Source organism: Sciurus vulgaris, assembly GCF_902686455.1.
Source record: "Sciurus vulgaris genome assembly, chromosome: 8".
Classification (NCBI taxonomy): domain Eukaryota; kingdom Metazoa; phylum Chordata; class Mammalia; order Rodentia; family Sciuridae; genus Sciurus; species Sciurus vulgaris.
The window spans coordinates 51,960,116-51,978,564 of NC_136468.1; the positions used below are offsets into that span (position 1 = coordinate 51,960,116).

The 18,449-nt window shown below is 41.4% G+C and overlaps 1 protein-coding gene across 7 annotated transcripts in view; it reads right to left on the reverse strand.

Annotated features, from left to right (window-relative positions):
• Positions 1 to 11,199: 11,199 nt before the first annotated feature.
• CDK14 (cyclin dependent kinase 14) overlaps positions 11,200 to 18,449 on the reverse strand; it is a 603,169-nt gene continuing 595,919 nt past the window's right edge. For all 7 annotated transcript variants that reach the window (XM_079152093.1, XM_079152094.1, XM_079152096.1 and 4 more), the window contains one exon: positions 11,200 to 14,631. The gene's annotated coding sequence lies outside the window, so the exon portion shown is untranslated. The remainder of the gene's footprint in view (positions 14,632 to 18,449) is intronic.

Sequence of the window (18,449 nt, forward strand, 5' to 3'; positions counted from 1 at the left end):
CTTCACCCAAGGTGGCCTGGATGGAGGGTGGAGATAGGAATGGTTTTGAAGAGTCTGTCCATGAGGGATTAAAGGAAAGTGAATAACATGTATCAGAAGCTAGAGGAAAGGAGAAAAGTGATATTGTGATCTGTGGTAGCACGGAAGATAGAAAATGTCCTTAAGGAACTAAAAAGGAGATTGCCAGGCAGAATTTTGAAGATGTTGCCTGGTTCTCACTGCCCTAGGAAAACAGGAGACAGATGATCTGAAGACAGAACAGGCAAATATAAAATAGCCAAGGCTGTTGAGATTCAAAAAATAGAAGTATTAGAAGTATTTCATAATCTGATCCTCTCCAGGTGGCAAATAAGGCTAAAACTACAATATGTAATTTCCACTGGAAGAAGGAGGCGACAATGAGAGTCCAGGTCCTTTGTTAAGACCTCTGACAGATTTAACCTAGTGCTCCATAGGTTCTTTCAGAGTCAGAAGTCTCTCTAAAGATCTTAAAGGCAAGCTTCTTAGATGTGTTCATTAAATACAAATGATCCTAAGAATCTTAAGGGCATAGTCCCCCAGTAGCCTCCAAGGAAGCTAAGGTACAGAAAACATCCCTGAATGAGATTTGTGGATATGGCTTTTATCTAGTAGAGGGAATCCCAACAAGATTGATAGGAAACACACAAAGTTTTAAAGAGAATTTACTCAAGAAAACATTGCCAATTAGTACTAAAAAGAACAGAAATTGTACAACATGAAAAGATGCATCAGGACTCCTGAGGAAAAACAGACTGAGAAAATCACTCACCCACAAAAATGGGATACTTTTAAGAGAGGAAGGATAATCCAGAGGGAGAAACCAAAAGCCCAGAGAATAGAGCTAAGAGTCATGGTAATCATCCCTAGGGAATGCACTAACTCTAACTGAGCAACTGACAATATGTGCCTGAGTGGATTTCAGAATTGGTACTCATTACTGTCCTAGTTTTGAAACATCTATATGGACTATCCTGTGCCTATTCCACTAAAGTACGTGGGGTGAGGATGCGGGGAGGCAAATATGAGTATATGAACGAGAGAAGCCTCATCTGCAGTACTGGAATTTGATTTAGATGATGAGACACAAGACCTTGCACCAGAAACTGATTCCATAATAGGTGATAATATTTTTAAAGTCTTAGGAGGGAGTGAGAGTTTTTTGCATGTGAAATCAATATAAATATGCAAGGGGGCAGACTATCATAGTGTTAGAATATGACCAATGGATTTCTTCCATTGAAAGGAGGAATCTAATTCCCTTTTCCTTAAGGATAAGCCAGCCATAGTGACTTACTTATAAAAAATAATGCTAGATCATAAAAAGCGACAGAGCTTTCATCTGACAGTCTTGTTCTCTTGGTGCAGGGACTTTGAAGCCCTGAGCCACCTTAAACAATGTCCAGCTAACCTGGAACCACAGACTTAAGGGACCTTGTGGAGAACCATAGTAAGTTAGAAGTGCTCTGCTCCAGCTGTTTCAACTCCCAATGCATTGAGCCTTCTTCCAAAGTCTGGCACCAGATATATGAGCAACAAAACTTTAAAGGTGACCCCAGCCCAGACATCATCTGATTGCAACCTCCTGAAAAAATCCAAGACACAATCAACTAGCTGAACGGCTCCTGAACTCTTGGTTCATAAAAAGTGTGATAGGTAATCAATGATGTTGTTTCAAGACACTAAATGTTGGAGGAGATTTGTCATATGGCAATAGGTAATCAGAACAAGGGAACACCACTCACATTTTGTTCTGTGTCAGTGGAGAACCTGGGGGCTCTTCAGCAAGATGGGGTGTCACAGGAGCCTGTGGGAAACCAGTGTAGGGGTCTTCATCCCAGCCACACTTTCTCAGTTTTGCTCCTCTCTTCCCTGGGTTATTATGTCCATGTCATGACTTCCTTTGACACAAAGCTTTAGGCTAGACCCTAGTAACTTGGTATCTCTCAATATCCTAAATACTTTCGTCTATTTCACTCTGGAATTTCTAATACTGCCCTTACATTCATTCTGGCACATTGTGTTTCAAAAGACCAAAGAGGCCCTTCTCTTCCCGTCATCAGATCCTCTCTGCGTTGTGGGGATGCCCCAGTCTCTATGTGCAAGTTCTCTCTCCAACTTATAGAAGTAGCTGCCCCTCATCTACAGCTTGGGCTTCGGGCTGCACACAATGGCAGCAAACACTGTGTGCCTTCAAGAAAACAGGAGAAGCCCACACAGACTCTACCACCAATTTTGGAAGGACTCATACTCTTACCCTGCAGACTCTACACTGAGATGGATGGGAAAGGCCAGAGGAGGGCTAGCTCAGGGCCCAGGTAGGGCCACTGATGGTCCTCATTAAGATAGCACTAACTGGACACCACTGAGCTTCTGGGTGGGTTACATGTCCAGTGCTTCCTACTTCTCTCCCCAAGAGCCAGCAGGATTACTTAGCTACAGCCATCCTGTCCTCATGACGGAGAATGGGTAGACACTTGCTTTGAATGTGATGAATAATCTCACATGGTTTATCATTATTACGATGATTTCTGGAAACTGATGCTCATTCTCTACAATTGTTGTTGTTGTTGTTAAGTTTGGTGGTGTTCCATGGTCATTGCTGAAAAATGCTCCCATCTTAGTAAGACCTAGAGGCTTGAAGTGACCCTCAAATGGGCAGATAATTTCCTGAGTTAGTTATGAGCACAAAAGTGCCCATTCATAGTTTCTGTCGCAGAGTTTAAATATGGTGCTGAACTCATCATAAACAAGGGGAGACATCAGCTCAAACATTTACTTTGTGTCTGTGGTAGTAGAGGGCAGCTGCATTGCACTTCTAGGGTTAAGCCTAACTCCATTAATGGCCAGACTAAGGTCCCAACTTCATCACTCATGGTGTGTGACCTCAAAAATACTACTTCATCTTTCAGGTCTGTGTGTGAACTGGAAGGTGGAGCATGCCACCAGGCTTCCCAACCAAGCAACTAGTGGCACTCAGAACCTCAGGTCAACCACCTGAATGGAAAGGGGGCAATATTTTACTCAAGATGTGACTGTACTTACAGAGTCTGCTTACTGATCCACAAAAAGAAGACCAAAGTATCATAATCAATTTATGAATAAAACTTCAGCTTTAAATGATAGGAGGAGGATTTTTTTTTTTGAGGGGGGTTACCAGGGATTGAACTCAGTGGCATTCAACCACTGAGCCACATCCCCAGCCCTATTTTGTATTTTATTTAGAGGCAGGGTCTCAATGAGTTGCCTAGTGCCTTTCTTTTGCTGAGGTGGGCTTTGAACTTTTGATCCTCCTGCCTTAGTCTCCCAAGACACTGGGATTACAGGCTAGTAATGAGGATTCTCACATGACATTTATAAAGTACTGTGTTGGTTCTCAATTTTGGTGGCAATTGAAAGCAAACTCACCTGGATGTTAAGCAGCAGCTGCAGAACACACACACACACACACACACACACACACACACACACACACACACACACAGAGTTTTCTTCAGTCTACTATGAAACCTCTTGTATACTTGTCAGATAACTGACAGAGACTGAAGGACAATTCAGTCCTTCTCCCCAGGGTGTGGCTTTCCTCTGGGGCCTCAGTAAGATAAGACTATTAGAACACATTCATAGCATTCATAGGCTCAGTAGTGCTCCCACTATTTCACAGAAAATGGGAATTTTTTTTGTTTTGCTTTGTGGAGACACTTGCTAAGTTCCTCTCTATTTGCTTTCTTTATGCCTAAAGCAAATCTCTCTGTGCTGCAGCTATCTGGGGAACGCTGAATTACGTTAGGTACAATCTACAGAAATGAGATGAGTAAAACAGGTGTCCTTCCATAGGGAGCTCAGCATCCTGAGATGCAGCCTCAGAAAGATACTGCCCTGAGGATCGACAGGAGGTCAAGCTCTGAGGAAGGTGAGGAGAATTCCCTGAGGGAGTGTGTTATTTGAAAAGTTGAGAGATACCTTGAATTATACAACTTAGTTTTTTTTTTTAAGTATTTTTTTTTTTTAGATGTTGGGAGACCTTTATTTTATTCATTTATTTATATGTGGTGCTGAGCATCGAACCCAGTGCCTCACACATGCTAGGCAAGCACTCTACCACTGAGCCACAACCCCAGCCCCACCACTTAGTTTTGATAGAGAAAATTCAGAAGATTGATGTTTTTATTGTGGAATCTGGGAATTGGGGTTGGATTAACAGGAAGGGAGCACTTGGTGCCTCATCCCACTTTGTATTTGCATTTGCTTTTTTTTTTGTTCAGGAAAGCGTACCCATTTTTATTACATGAAGATAATGTCTACACAGTTGTTTCTCCCAATGGGACTATGAGGAAAGGGCAGAGTCTCACTGGTTCTTTACCTGCAGTGCCTGGCTCAGTAGCTGGTGATAAACAAGCAATGGTAAGCAACCTGGGCCAGGTAGATTGCTCCCAAAGCCGAATCCATATCATGCCATCTCTTTGCTTAACAATCTGAGATGAAGTTCATGCTTTTGAGGGTGTGGACTCTAGGTGTCCACCGCCCAAGTTTTTTCCTCTCTTAATCCCTCCTGCCTAAACTAAGCTCCTTGATGTCTCCCCAGGCACCCTGAATGTCTCAGATTTTATTCATGTGCTTCCTTTAATGTAGTGTAACTTTCTGCCCTACCTCAGAGAGATGTACCAAATGGTAATTCATTTCCTAAGTTCACTTTGGATGCACCGCCCCTTCCTCACAGTTCCATTGAGAGAAACACCTGCGAAGACATATTTACAGGTATTAAAGATGTGAGTAAATGTTGCAGAAGTGGCTTAGAAGGAAGTCTGGAGTTTGCCTTGGTTCCAGATCAGTGGGTGGGGTGGGTGTGGGGAAGCTGTCTTGAGGAGACACAGGAGAGTTTCCTAGAAAACAGGGGTAGGTTTTCCTGGCAGATGGAAGAGCAAATGCAAACACCAAGTGGGAGGAGACACTGTGCACTGCCCTGGGGTTAATTCAACCCTGACTCAGCCTTCTCAGCTGGAAGGGACTTCCTCTCTTCTTCTGCCCTTGAATTGTGTCTCATGGTCCCTGCCACCTTAGGCCTGTGACTTTGTTCGTGTGACCAATGTTTATTGAAGATCCATACTGGACCAAGTACTGATCTAGGACTAGAGATGGAAAGATGAAAAAAGTCTCTGGTAACTACCCTTAAAAACTTGGAATCCAGGGTGTAGACACATAAAGAGGCAGTTACAATGAAATGAAAAATGTGTGATGGTAGAGATGCTCAGAACATTTTCACTGTACTTGTCAGCACTTGACGTTATGTTCTCTAATTTTCATTTTGTGTTTTGTGGTGCTGGGGATCGAACTCAGGGTGTTGTGCAGCAAGTGTCTGACTGCTGGGCTCTATATTTAGTCCTGTGTTCTGTATTTTTAAACATTCTCTCTCTTTCCCACTATGAGAGAAGTGTTGTTCATCACCACATTTCCAGCACTGAGAGCACTCTTCACAGAGAGTAGGTATTCGATAATTATTTGTCAAATTCTTTGGTATAGAATAACTTATTTCATATTGTTTCTTTTTATAATTAATCGACAATGGAAATATATGTTTTGCTCCTATGAAGTCCCCCAAAGAACCTTCCTGATCATCAAAAAGCTCCATTTAAGCAGAGATTGTTCCACACTGTGGCCCTGTCTTCAATCATATGGCTTCCACTTTGGCCATATTCACCTGTATGAAGATGAAGAGAAAAACAGCATGGGAATTGTCACAGGATGCTTGACAGGCCAGGTCTGGAAGTGGTGCCATCACTTCTGTTCAAGTTCCACTGATCAGAACCCAGCCACCTGGCCACATCCACTTGATAAGGGGTGTGGGCTGTGAAATCTGGTCTAGTTCAGGAGAAAAACCCTTAACCAGCCTCTGCCACACTGTATGAATGAAAGGAGGGAAGAATAAAGAGAAAATAGAAAGGAAAAGAATAAAAAGGGCAACCCAGCAAGGGGAGATGGCCTTGATCTACTTCACAGAGGAGCAGATAAGGGGTGTGTATTAGAGGATGAGGATGACATAGCTATGGGAGGAGATGAGAATAAGCCAAGTAGGGGAGAGAGGAAACACAGGAAACCACTCTGAGGCCAGAAGGTACAATGAGAGCTGAGGAGAGGAGAAAAGATAAAAATGGTAGCATGGAAGGGGAGACCACCTAAGGGAAGCCCCTGCTGTTCTCCAGAGCTTGGACTTCACTCAGGAAGAGAGAAGGAGCCACTGAAAAGTTTGAAACAAGAATGTAGCTCAGGTGATTTGCAATTTGAGCAGAATCTTCAGGTGTGGGGGTGGGGCAGATTGAGAGGGAAGTGAACAGACCAGTTAGGAGGTTATGTGTCTAAACCTTACAGAGTTCCTACAGGGTGGCTAGTAGTCATGACTGATCATTGGAATCACTTAAGGAGATTTGGGAACATACCTGGACTGCACCCCAACTACTGAGATTCATTAGGATTGTCTAAAAAACTCTTCAGGTGATTCTGGTAGTCAGCAGGTATAGGAGCCAATGCCTCAGGGCACCATGAGCTCCACATGAACAAGCAGAGATCATTTCTCTTCGGTTCTTCCATAGAGTCAGGCAGTGCCTTGCGTACAACCCCAGTGTATAACATACAGTGCGCGAGTGTTTATTACAATTATATCATAATATAATTATATTCACATAGCTCAAAGGCTTCTAAGTAAGCCTTTCCCTCTCAGAAAGGAAAATGATATTCCCATTTAACTCTTGATTAATCTTCATTATCTTTTAATAATTAATTTGCTTTAAAGTATTAAACATCTACTATACCTTGGGCACCATTTTCAGGTTCACAAAGAGATTAAAAAAATAAAACCTATTTGTTACTATTTTAAAAATGATGTCGGAACCTAGAAAAGGGAGAAACTTTCAAGGGGGAGTTCTGGAATGTTTTGCAATAGATATGGTTTTTAGGTCTTGAAAGGATGAATAGGAATCTGTCTGCTAGAAATATGGGAAAGGATATTCCCACGAGAGAGAACAGTGTGTGCGAAAGACCACTAACAGGAGAATGTCTGGAATATCCAGGGTCACTGGAGAGTTCAGCGTGGCACAGGTAGAGGTGTGCTCATGGAGAAATGGGAGACGAGACGGGAAAGGGAAGGGGCTAGAGTAGTGGTATGCTGGGACGCTGGTTCTCAAAACAGAAGATAACAACACCCTCCCCTGCAAACAAACAAACAAGACAAACAAAAATAAACTGAGGGGGTTTACCAATTTCTGGTTGTAAACACCCCACCTGATTTCAAGTTATCAATGATTTAAGAACCGACTCACGCATGTTCCTAAATATTTAACAACTTACTGTGTGAACCAGTACCAGCCAATTTCAACACTCTACTGACAAAGGCTAGACCTTTTATTAATTACAAGAAATAGTCTAAAAAAGAGTTGTTCCCTTCCCTCAGCTGGGTCTGCCTCACATTGTGATGAGGCCTGTTTCTGTTAAGTTTTGAGTGGAGTGGGCCAGAGGAACTCACAAGGGGCCTCAAAACTCACTGGAGCTGATTCTTAGACTCCTAACACCCATCAGTATTGCCCTTAGACCAAGGCACAGTCTAAGTTTTGATTTGCTTAAAGGACAGGTTTCTGACCACCTGCAGGCATAGCCCTCCCCTACAGAATGACCAATCCAGGGTGCCCAAAGAAGCATATCTCCTCCCACTCCCTCCATAAACTCCAGATGTCTGAGACCCAGGAATTCTCTCTTGTAATAGAGTCCTGCCTGACCCAACCTCCCTGAGGGCATGCACCTCATCACCAAGGGCTGAACCAGGAGGGCTGTTTGCTGAAGGCATGGATAAAGTGGGTGCAGAGGCTGGGATATTATCCCCCTCCCACCCACATGTAGGGCCCCTCACATTGGGGATGTTGCTGGGGGTGGGAAGCAAAAAGAAAAGAACAGGTCTCAAGCCTAACTGACTCTCTTTATGCTGCCATGTTTTGCTGCCATGTTTTGGTGAGAAATTCTGGAGTCCAAGAATTCCAAGCCCAAACCTGGTCATCTTGGTTTTGGTCACTATGAGGGTATATATATATATATATATATATATATATATCACCATATATATATGGAGGGGGGAGGTGTGTATACACACACACACACACACACACACACACACACACACGTGTAAATTCTATACTCTTACTCTGGTCCTAGCAGATATTAGGGGTGGTCCTTGCCTACCCTGTTACTGGGGCTGGATTCTAAACCAAGGTATGCAAACTACAGCCTCAAATTAGTTCCTACACATGGCATTTCATATGTCATTTGTGTTAGAATTTTTTAAAAAAATATTTTTAAATAGTTTTTAAAAATCAAAAGAGAGACAATATTTTATGCCATGTGAAAATTCTGACACCGATTTCACTGTTCACAAATCATTTTATGGAACACATCTGTGCTCATTCATCTATGGACTGCCATCATTTTTATAGTAGAATGGCAAAGTGCATAGTTGTGACAGAGATCATATGGCCTGGAGAAGGAAAAGTGCTCACTACCTGTCCCTTACAGAGATCCTGGCAGCTGTCACCTGAAGTAGGAGACAGGTAGGAGGAAGGGAAGAGTAGCTGTTCCCACACTGGTTGCACCAGAGAACCACCTAGGTGGTTCCCAAAACAGACCAGTGCCAGGTCCCCTCCCTCGGTATTTTTACAATGAATTGGTCTGGGGTGCAGGCGTTTTGAAAACTTCCCAGTGATTCAAATAAAAGTCAGGTCTGAGAGCCATTGGGCTAACGGAATGAATGCAGGGGGGGTCTGAATTTCCTTAATAGACTTTTCCCCAAGGATCCTGCTTTCCCCAAGGATCTTAGTGGATCACATCCTTTCTTTGGGGAAGCAAGGTACCCATTACTATATTTGGTTGAAGGAGAGAGGGAGAAGCGTTTGCTTCTCACTGCTGTATGATTTATAAAGATGGGTTTTATTTTGACCTCTCTAAACCCTCAAACTGCTGCTTCAGTTGTGTCCCTGGACTTCCTTGGTATTGTCTGTATCTGTCCAGCAGGTACACCTTGGGTTGCGTATCACAGGCCTTTTCAGGAACCCCTGCTGGTTCATTTCTCAGGATACACCCCAACAGGGAACCCTTACCCCATCTTTGCTATATGCCCTCCAATAATTATTGGTGGTCTTGCAGGGAAGGAGAAAAAGACAACTCTATCAGAATCCCATTCTCTACTAGCACAGTCAGCACCATTGGCAGAGGATGCTCCAGGGCTGCAAGTGTGCTCTGAGCTATTATTGTGCCTGGCTCTCTCTCAGCATGACTCAACGCAGACAATATAGCACACCGAGAGCATGGGGGATGAACAGTAAATACGAGGCCTTGGATTTTTTTTTAATCTTGTCAGTTTTTCCCTGATTTGTGTCCTTTATCCTAGCCCCCTCTGCTATATAAGCTTCTCAAAGCTAATGCCCATAACGCCACCACCCACTGGTAGCAGCAGGCTGCTGGGCCACTGTGGGGTTCTCATTGCAGAGACTTACAATGCCCACCATTATGCAGCGACTGTACATGTTAACCCAGTGGCACAAGGTTGCTCCAACACCTTCCCCTCTGGTTTCTCTTTACTCTGGGGGCCAAGAGCAACTACAGGAGTGCCGCCCTCCTGACTCTAACTTCTTGCCTCAGCCAGCACACATCACACCCTCCAACAGAGCTGGAATAGCCCCTGCAGAAAAAGACAGGAATGTCCTGCGATTGTGGGACTTAAAGGATGCTCGACACCTCTACTGCCACATTTAAAAAGTTAAAAATATGTCTCAAAGGTATCTCTTTGGTCTCATGTAGATACCGATCCATCACCCCCTTTCTTTTATTAAGAGTTCATATGATTAAACGCACAGTAAAACTTTAAAATGCAATTTAGCCACTGAGGCTGCAGGAGTGACCTCGACAGTGGGCGTGTAGCTGTTTGGAAGTGAAATGGCCATGCATTTCATTCCCCTGAAAAGCCTCCCTAGAACAAGTTACTTTTTCTAACTTGTATAATTCCAGTAAGTTTCCAAGGTAATTTATGGCTGCCATTTAACTAAATTTGCATATTATTTCTACCTTGGCTACTGTGAAGTAACTTCCATGCAGTCTCCTGTTGTGGAATTCAGTGGGGGTGGCAGTGACTGAAAATGCACTAGGCTTTGGCACAGATGACTTAGTGCTTTGGGGGGAAACAGCAGCAGCAGCTGGGGTCTGAACAAGTGGTGTATCTCATGAGCTGCTTAGGAGTAGGATAAGCTTTGGTTGAGAACACTCTATGGTTGACTTCGAGGGAACGTTAATTTGTGAAGGGCTTACCAACAGAAATCTTGGGAGATTGTAGGAGAACAGCAAGAAAAGGGAACCAGCTGTTCCTGATGCGTTGGTGTCTGCCCAGGGGAAAGTCAGGATTTCTGGGTCTTCTGAGCATGGAATGTGAACTTTAAGCACTTCTAAATCACCAAATAGCCAATCTACAAATTCACTATATTTGGTATGACCTTATTAGCAATCATAAGATCATGGGGGTTTGTTTGGAGTTGCGACGGATGTGGCAAGAAGGTGATGATAGAAAAGGTACCAGTCAACTGATTTGTCCCTGTCAATCCACATGTGGGCTCCCAACATTGCCCTGCACACTCAGGTGCAGACACCCCAAGGGGGTGTTCAGGGAAGTATGCTCAGTTCAGAAAGAGAACAGTGATGCTTCTGGCTGAGTATCTTCTTGCTGAAGTTTTGATTTGTATTCAGTGGAGGGTAACCTACTCACCTTATCTTAGGATATGTGCAAAAAAATAGAGACAAGCCAATAAAAGATAAATAGGATTTGTCATTAAACAAAACCAGATAGGCTCCAGATGCATCGGAGATGGGTAGAACATATGGCAAACATCAGCAAGGGGCCAGGGGAAATCCTGCAGCTCACAGATTTGTTCTGCACTGCCCCTAGACTTCTACCTAAATTTGGCATAGCAAATCAAGGAAAGGGGAGGATTTTCAGGATTCCTGGAACATTCTGGTAACTCATCTTTTCCCACATATTGTGTGCTTGGACTTTTATTTCATTCTTTGAGATTGGTTGTGTCCAAGAGTTTTAAGACAATGTTTCTTTGATACTGTCTATGTCTTATTGGGTACTCAAGAAGAAGATGTACCAAGAAGTATGGAGATTTTGCTATACTTTATTCCATATCATGTTACAAGGAAAACAACAGTGACAGCTGACAAACCATTACATCCTTCATAATACAGACAAATTACAATTGGTAACAAATATGCAACATGTATTATTCCATTCTCCTTACTATGTGTCATTTTGAAGTATAATAGTTTTCTGAATGATGCTAGCACATTTCTTAGGTACCAACTTCATTAGAAAATACACATCTCAGTGCATCATACAAAAGGGAAAAACAAAAAAAAAGGTAAAACCAAAAATTTTAAAGTCCACTCCCAAACAGAGAATTTAGATTTTGTATATCCCTCTGAAATATGCTGCTGTGGGAAGGGGAATGAGAATAGGAAATTGCTTATGTTATTTGAGATTCTTAAATTTTCTTTTGGTGTATGAGAAAATTGCAAGGCAGTAACATAAGTAACATACATAGTTTCTTCTGCCTACAAGCCAGTAAAGGAGATGGAAGTTATGCGCAATTATGCGGCATATTCCTATGTATAGGGGGCAGGCAATAATCTGCCCCAGTATGTACAGCCTAAACATCCTCTTATATAACAAAGATTACAAACCCAGTAATATTCACAGATGAGTATCTTATATAGATGCATACCTAGGGTACACTGATTACACTGGCTGTCATATACACACAGAGGAAAGGATACTAAGAGGCTTTGCCTTTTTTTGCAAGCCTGGAGGCTCCCCTGGAAACTTTTCTAATCATTCTCGGGAGGTAGAATTAGCTTCTCATCCTTGCATTGTGGATGGACAGCCACTCTGCCTTGGACCCTCTATTTTGATTTTTTGCTGAGTACTCAAAAAGGTTTTTCATGTCCTATGTGTTTTGTATCATTCAAACTGTATCTTTAAGAAAATGGAAATTAAGACCCCAACCTCCTTTCAGAATACTGTGTGTGCAGTGATGTCACGGCGATACCATGACCATGCTAAGGTATTCATAACTATTCTTACCGGCTCTTCAAATTCAAGCTATTCCTTCATATAAAAATAATCTCACAAAACATTCCAGTGCTTTCTCAACAGTATAAGAAATCTGTTAATGAACAGCCTGTATTAATTTTCATGACCACCCTCAGAGAAGGCAGGAGAGAAATGCAGGGAGGGAGAATGTGTCTGCAAATAGGAAAGGAAAGAGAGAGAGAGACAAACAGAACTTTGGATTTCCCGTGTCAGTGGCAAGGATGGGGAACTTGAAACCTTCTAACTTCTGAGCATGTCTCTGTAATAAGATAGATTCCCCTACACACACACTGAGTTGTATTGTTTTACTTCCCAAGAGAAGTTGTCTATGACAAGAGCACAGATCTCTAATTACCCTAACATTCCTAACTGAAGCCTTCCAACAGTGAATATTTTCAAAATTTCAAGTTAGAAACCTTATTAAATACTAAGATTTAATCATCAAACTCTTAATGTAAACTTAGTAAAATACAAAAATTATGCCTCTACCCCAAATGAATGACTTAAAACAAATCACAGAGGAGGCTGCTTTTCATTAAATGTCAGGTTTTCTCCCCATATTTCCTTTAAGAAATCTTAATTTTAAGTATACTTTAAATTGAAATACTTCTAAAGACTTGTAGTGAGTTGAAATGAATGAAAGAAAAATGAAAAATATTTCTATGTAGCAAACAGAAAACATTCTAGCTCTGGGTGTCTTTTTTTTTGCTCTCTTTCAAACCAACCCATAAATAATTTCTTGCTTGGCATTTGTCAGTTTCTGAGGAAGGCTACATTTGGATAGAATGAACTATGACCTTGAAATACCCACTTGCACCTCACTCCAGAGACAATACCATGTTAGGGTTTAGGAATGCTGGGTCCACTTCCCTAAGGATCTCGGGTTTGACTGTAGACATGCTTTTCACTTACCCAACTCTCAGGAAGCCCTTGTCAATCTGGATCCTAATTTCTAGTCTTGATTCTAAAAAATTGTGACACATTTCAAGCTTGCAGTCTCTCCTTCCTTCTAATAGGAAAATGTAAAACAATGTATGTGGAGGTATTTTCATGGGGATTGGCTTAGAGGAGCTAAGTTCATGCTTTAGATGAAGTTTAACTGCCTTGTGGCCTCAGTATTACTGGGATTCAGCAGGGAGGCCCACCCTACTGGAGCTGGCCTGCACCAGGAGATCCCCTCCAGATCAGAGCACACTGCATCCTGAGCACTTTTCTCCCAGGCCCCCAGACTCGCCTTCATCCTCTAAGGTCCTCAACACCTTAAATAAGGGAAGTCGAGCCTTTCTTTTTTCCCATTTTCACCTTTAAAGCAAGAATCCTGCATGGTTTCTAAAACCTGCATTTAAACAATTATTCCAGGAGCCTGTTTAAAGTCAGGTACCCAATGATGCCTTTCAATCAGCTTGGAATGTTTTTTTAAAAATGTAATTCAAAGGTGCTTTGCTGTAACTGAGCAAACTTTTGGCTCTGACTAATTCTGTAATTTGCTTTGCAAGCTTTCATCAACCAAGACTGGTTTCAGGGCCCATTCAGAAATACACCCTTTTGCATCCAAGTTTTAAACATTCTGTTCTTCATTATTTTCTCCATCTAGAAGATACGAAGTATAACAGAATGGATAGGAAAAAAAAAATGAGATGTTGACAAGACCCAGAACACATGTAAAAAGTTACCTCGACTTCCAGAGGTTGAAAAACAAGCAATTTATCCCTGTCTTTCTTCTTTATGCTTGGTGCTTGCTTCTTCTCACCTCCAACCTGCTCAGAAAACAGTCATGCTATGGTGGCTTGAAAATGCTAAGCAGATCGGGTATCCTATACAAATGCACAGTTATTTCCAAGAAAAAAAAAAAAACAAAAAAAAACCACACATTTGCAAATATCCTCAAAAGGTGAGCGACAGGTGGGGTCCCACAGTCTGGGCCCATGCTGTCTAGTCAGTCAGTGAACAGAGCTTTGCTTTAGCGAAAAATGTCCTTCCTAGTGGTTGCAAAATGTGTACTGCTCTCAAAGAAAACACACATTGTTTTATGCCACTGTGTGGCTTTCAAGTACAGACATTACTGAAAAGTGTGAACACCAAATGTGTTGTCTTAATGTATTTAAGACATGGCTGGTGAAAGCATAAAAACCTTTACAGAGACGCTGTGCTGCAGAGGGAAATCAAACAAAATCAAACACAAAAGACTGAAAAGAATACATGCCATGTATCAGTAAGCAAAGCTTAATCTTCACATAGTTCTTGGAAATCACAAGGTATCCAAATGCGTGCAAGGTTTTAAATAAATTGCAGAGAAAACAGGGTCTTGCCAGCTTCAATTTTCTTGTAAGTGAAATCCACCGCAGGGAGTGAAAGGAAACTGATCCATGATTCCCTTCACATTATTGGCCACTTCATTAATGTGTTTTTTTTCTTCCCAGAAAGATGACAACTTAATCCTGGGAGGAGGAAAAGAGAAAATTGTTTTATACATATATAAAAAAAAAACTTACTTCATTCATTTTTCCTAAATAACACAAGACATCAAAATTGGTCAGGCCAAAGTGAGCTCACCAGTGTTCTCCACAGCCACCACAAGCACATATATTTGAGGTAGAATAGTTTCCTTAACCAAAGCAATTCTTCTAATATGATGAAAAAATGTTCTGACTGCATTTTCTTCCCTTAAAATAGTTTAACTCCATGAATTCAAATGGTCTAACTTCCTTTGGATTGCTTAAGAAAAAGAAATTCAACAAATTTCCCTTCCCTAAATCATTAGTAGTACCACTGGCCTTAATTAAGGGCCTGTAGCATCATATACACCATTAAAAGGACATAACATTATGTTCACTTTTATGAACATGAAATAGAAAAATGAATCACATGCGTGCTTTTAAAACAAATCAGCTGGACAGAATTCCTTGGCTGCCTATTTATCAGTTACTCCAGTCTCAGCAGAATGAAAAGTGACCGGTGTGACCTGAGCTGGCAGCCCCAACATCCTGCACAGGATGATACCTTTCTCAAGATGTCTGCCTAAAACTTGGTAACTACTTGCAGGTGAGTGGTTCAAGAAGCAAGAAGGATTGTTCTCTGAGTTGCTCTCTACCCTTCTTTTTAGCCCTTATGCATCTTTGTTGACTCTCTAGGATGAGAAAAGATCATCTGGCCAGGCAAGGATGGGAATCCTGGGTTCAAGTCACACAGCCTTAAGAGTTGATCCATCAGCCCCACTTCATCTGAGAACCAGGTTTAAAAGCTAGTTCTTGGTCACTGAGGCCTGGCCAGCCCTGCCAGAAGACTCCATCTATGTGGCCGTACTGTCACCCTCCCTGATACAGAGGAAACCTGGGATAGAGTCTAATCCCATAGGTTTTGGCCTTTTTTGGAGACTTCACAGTGCAGGTGCCCTGCTGTTCCCCCAGTGGCTGTACCAGCAAGGTACTGCATGGCAGTGACCAAGCAATATCTTGATCAAGAAAGCCCAAAGTGTCACTGGGATATTCAAGAACCATCAAAACAACATGCCCCCACCCTCCCTCATCTCTTCCACTTACCATGATGATTTTTCAGAAGGTACACCTTCCTTTTTTTACTGGGATGAAATTCATACAATATAAAATTAACTGTCTCGAAGTTTATAATTTAGCGACATTTTCTACATTCTCAATGTTATACATTCATCATTCTTATCTAGTTCCAAAACATTTTCATCACTCCCAAAGGAGATCCTTACTATTTAAGCAGTCATTACCCATTCTTCTGGTACTCCATCTCCTGGAAACCACTAATCATCTTTCTGTCTTTATGGATTTACCTATTCTGGATATTTTATATAATGGAATCATACAATATATGACCTGGTTGCTTTCACTCAGCATAATGTTTTTGAAGTTCATTCATATTATAGTATGTATTAGTACTGCATTATTTTATACAGCTGAATAACGTTGTGTTGATAGACCACGTTTTGTTTATTCATTCATCTGTTAATGTATATTGGATTGTATCACTTTTTGGCTATGGATGCTATGAGCATTCATGTACAAGTGTCTGTTCCAATGCCTGTTTCCAATTCTTTTGGGTATATACCTAGGAGTGGAATTTCTGGGTCACATGGCAATTCTATTTTAACTTTTTAAGAAAGTGTCAAACTGTTTTCCATATTGGCTGTATTACTTTACATTCCTATCATCAATGCAGAAGGGTTCCAATTTTTCTACACCTTTGTCAACACTTGTTGTTGTTTTCTGCTTTGTTTTGTTTTTTAAATTATAGCCATTCCAGTGTTGGTAAACTGGTTTGCATTTCATTTGCATTGACTTACCTTTTCCTAATGATTACTGATATTGATGGTGAATATCTTTTATGTATGTGCTTTTTTAAAAATTTGCCATATAAGTGAGTTTCTGCTTTGGAGAAATAACTATTCAAGTCTTTGCTCTTTTTAAAATCAGGTTTTTTGTCTATTTGTTGAGTTGTAGGTGTTCTTTATGCATTTTGGATATTAATCCCTTATCAGGTTTATGATTTGCAAATATTTTCTCCTGTTCCATGACCTGCCTTTTCTCTCTGTTGATCTTGTCCTTTGATGCACAGAAGTTTTTAATTTCAAAGTCCATTTTATACATTTTTTTCCTTTGTTGCTTGTACTTTTGGTGCCATATCTAAAAATTCATTGTGAAATTCAAGGTTGTGAAGATTTACTCCCATATTTCCTTCTATGATAGCCCTTACATTTGGATCTTTGGTTCATTTTGAGTTAATTTTGCATGTGAGGTATGAGGTAGGGATAACCTTCTATTCTTGAGAGTTCTATATGTGTGGTCACTGTATCAAATGTAAACAAAAACCTTTCTCTTAGGTTTCCGGGACAGGCCTGGGTGTGAATGGAAACCACACACAAGCCCTTTGTTATCATTAAGTCCTAACTCCTCAGTTGTTATCTCAAATACTAGGTGTTTTGTGGACAGTTCTTTATGTGGCTCACTTGGATATCCGTCAACAATGCTGGTTGCCCAGACATGCTTTTTTCAAGTCTCTTATTTCTTTCTTAGTTTCTTTTTCTTTTTTTTTTTTAATTTTATTTAAAAAATTTTGAGGGGAGTACCACGAACTGAACCAAGGGAAGCTTAACCACTGAGTCACATTCCTACCTCTTTTTATTTCTTATTTTGAGACAGGGTCTCACTAACTTGCTTAGGGTCTCTTTAAGTTGCTGAGGTTGGCCTCAAACTTGTGATCCTTCTGTCTCAGCCTCCTGAATTGCTGGGATTACAGGTGTGTGCCACCGTGCCTGGCTATCAAGTCTTAAAGAATTCAGCACTCTAGAAAATAATTTCATGGAAAAACCTTCCTAGACTCCATCTCACTCTTACTCCTCCAGGGAAATGGAGAAATTCACCCTTCCTATACCTGCTGCTCTCATATTAGCACACATTCTGATTTAGGCCCTACCGTTTTTGAGGACTATGACATCAAAGAGAGCACTTGGCTCCACAGAATTTCAGGTTCACAGGTCAACAGACACTTTATCCAGTCCCAACCCCACTACCAACTTTAACATTTTTTTATTCAGAAGATGACAAAAGTGTCCTTTTCCTTCCACGTAACTTAAGCAGAAGGCTGTCTACTCCAGCCAGAGGAGCTCTTATTTTTCCTGACATCTACTTTCTAGGCATGGAGTTCCTACGACTACACCCAAATGACAGTCTTTGCTTGGCTCTTCTCCCTCTAACACTTTAATCAACAGAGATGGACAACCGGTGCCCAACTGACCTCTTGAACCAGAGACTTGGTTTAGTCCCTCCCAGACATTTCCACTCAGGAAGCAGTAAAAGGGCAGGTGGCAATCTATACGTTCTTAAGTTTAGACTCTTACTGGTTTTGTTGGCCTATGTATCTCCAGATCACAGCTCAGGAGTGGCTTAAGTGCTCAGTAGATAGTTGTTGAATGAACAGGAAGGGAAAAGGTAGAATCTGAAAACATGGAAGTGGAAGATGTTCTGAGGCGTGGTTATTTATGGAGGGCAAGTACTGTGCTGCTACTCCTGCATTTTGCTGAAATTGCTCATACAAAGCAGCTTTTTATTTCAGCAACAGTGCCCAGTGACTGTGCTGGGTAAAGAGTAGGTTACCTACAGACCACACACCATTACTGCAGAATGATGGGTATGATTAACACTTTCCTGTAGGCCAAAATTCTTTGTTGCTGTTGCTTTTTACTCTGATGTTCTATTTGAAAGGAACAATTAGATTTCCAATATGTGTGATT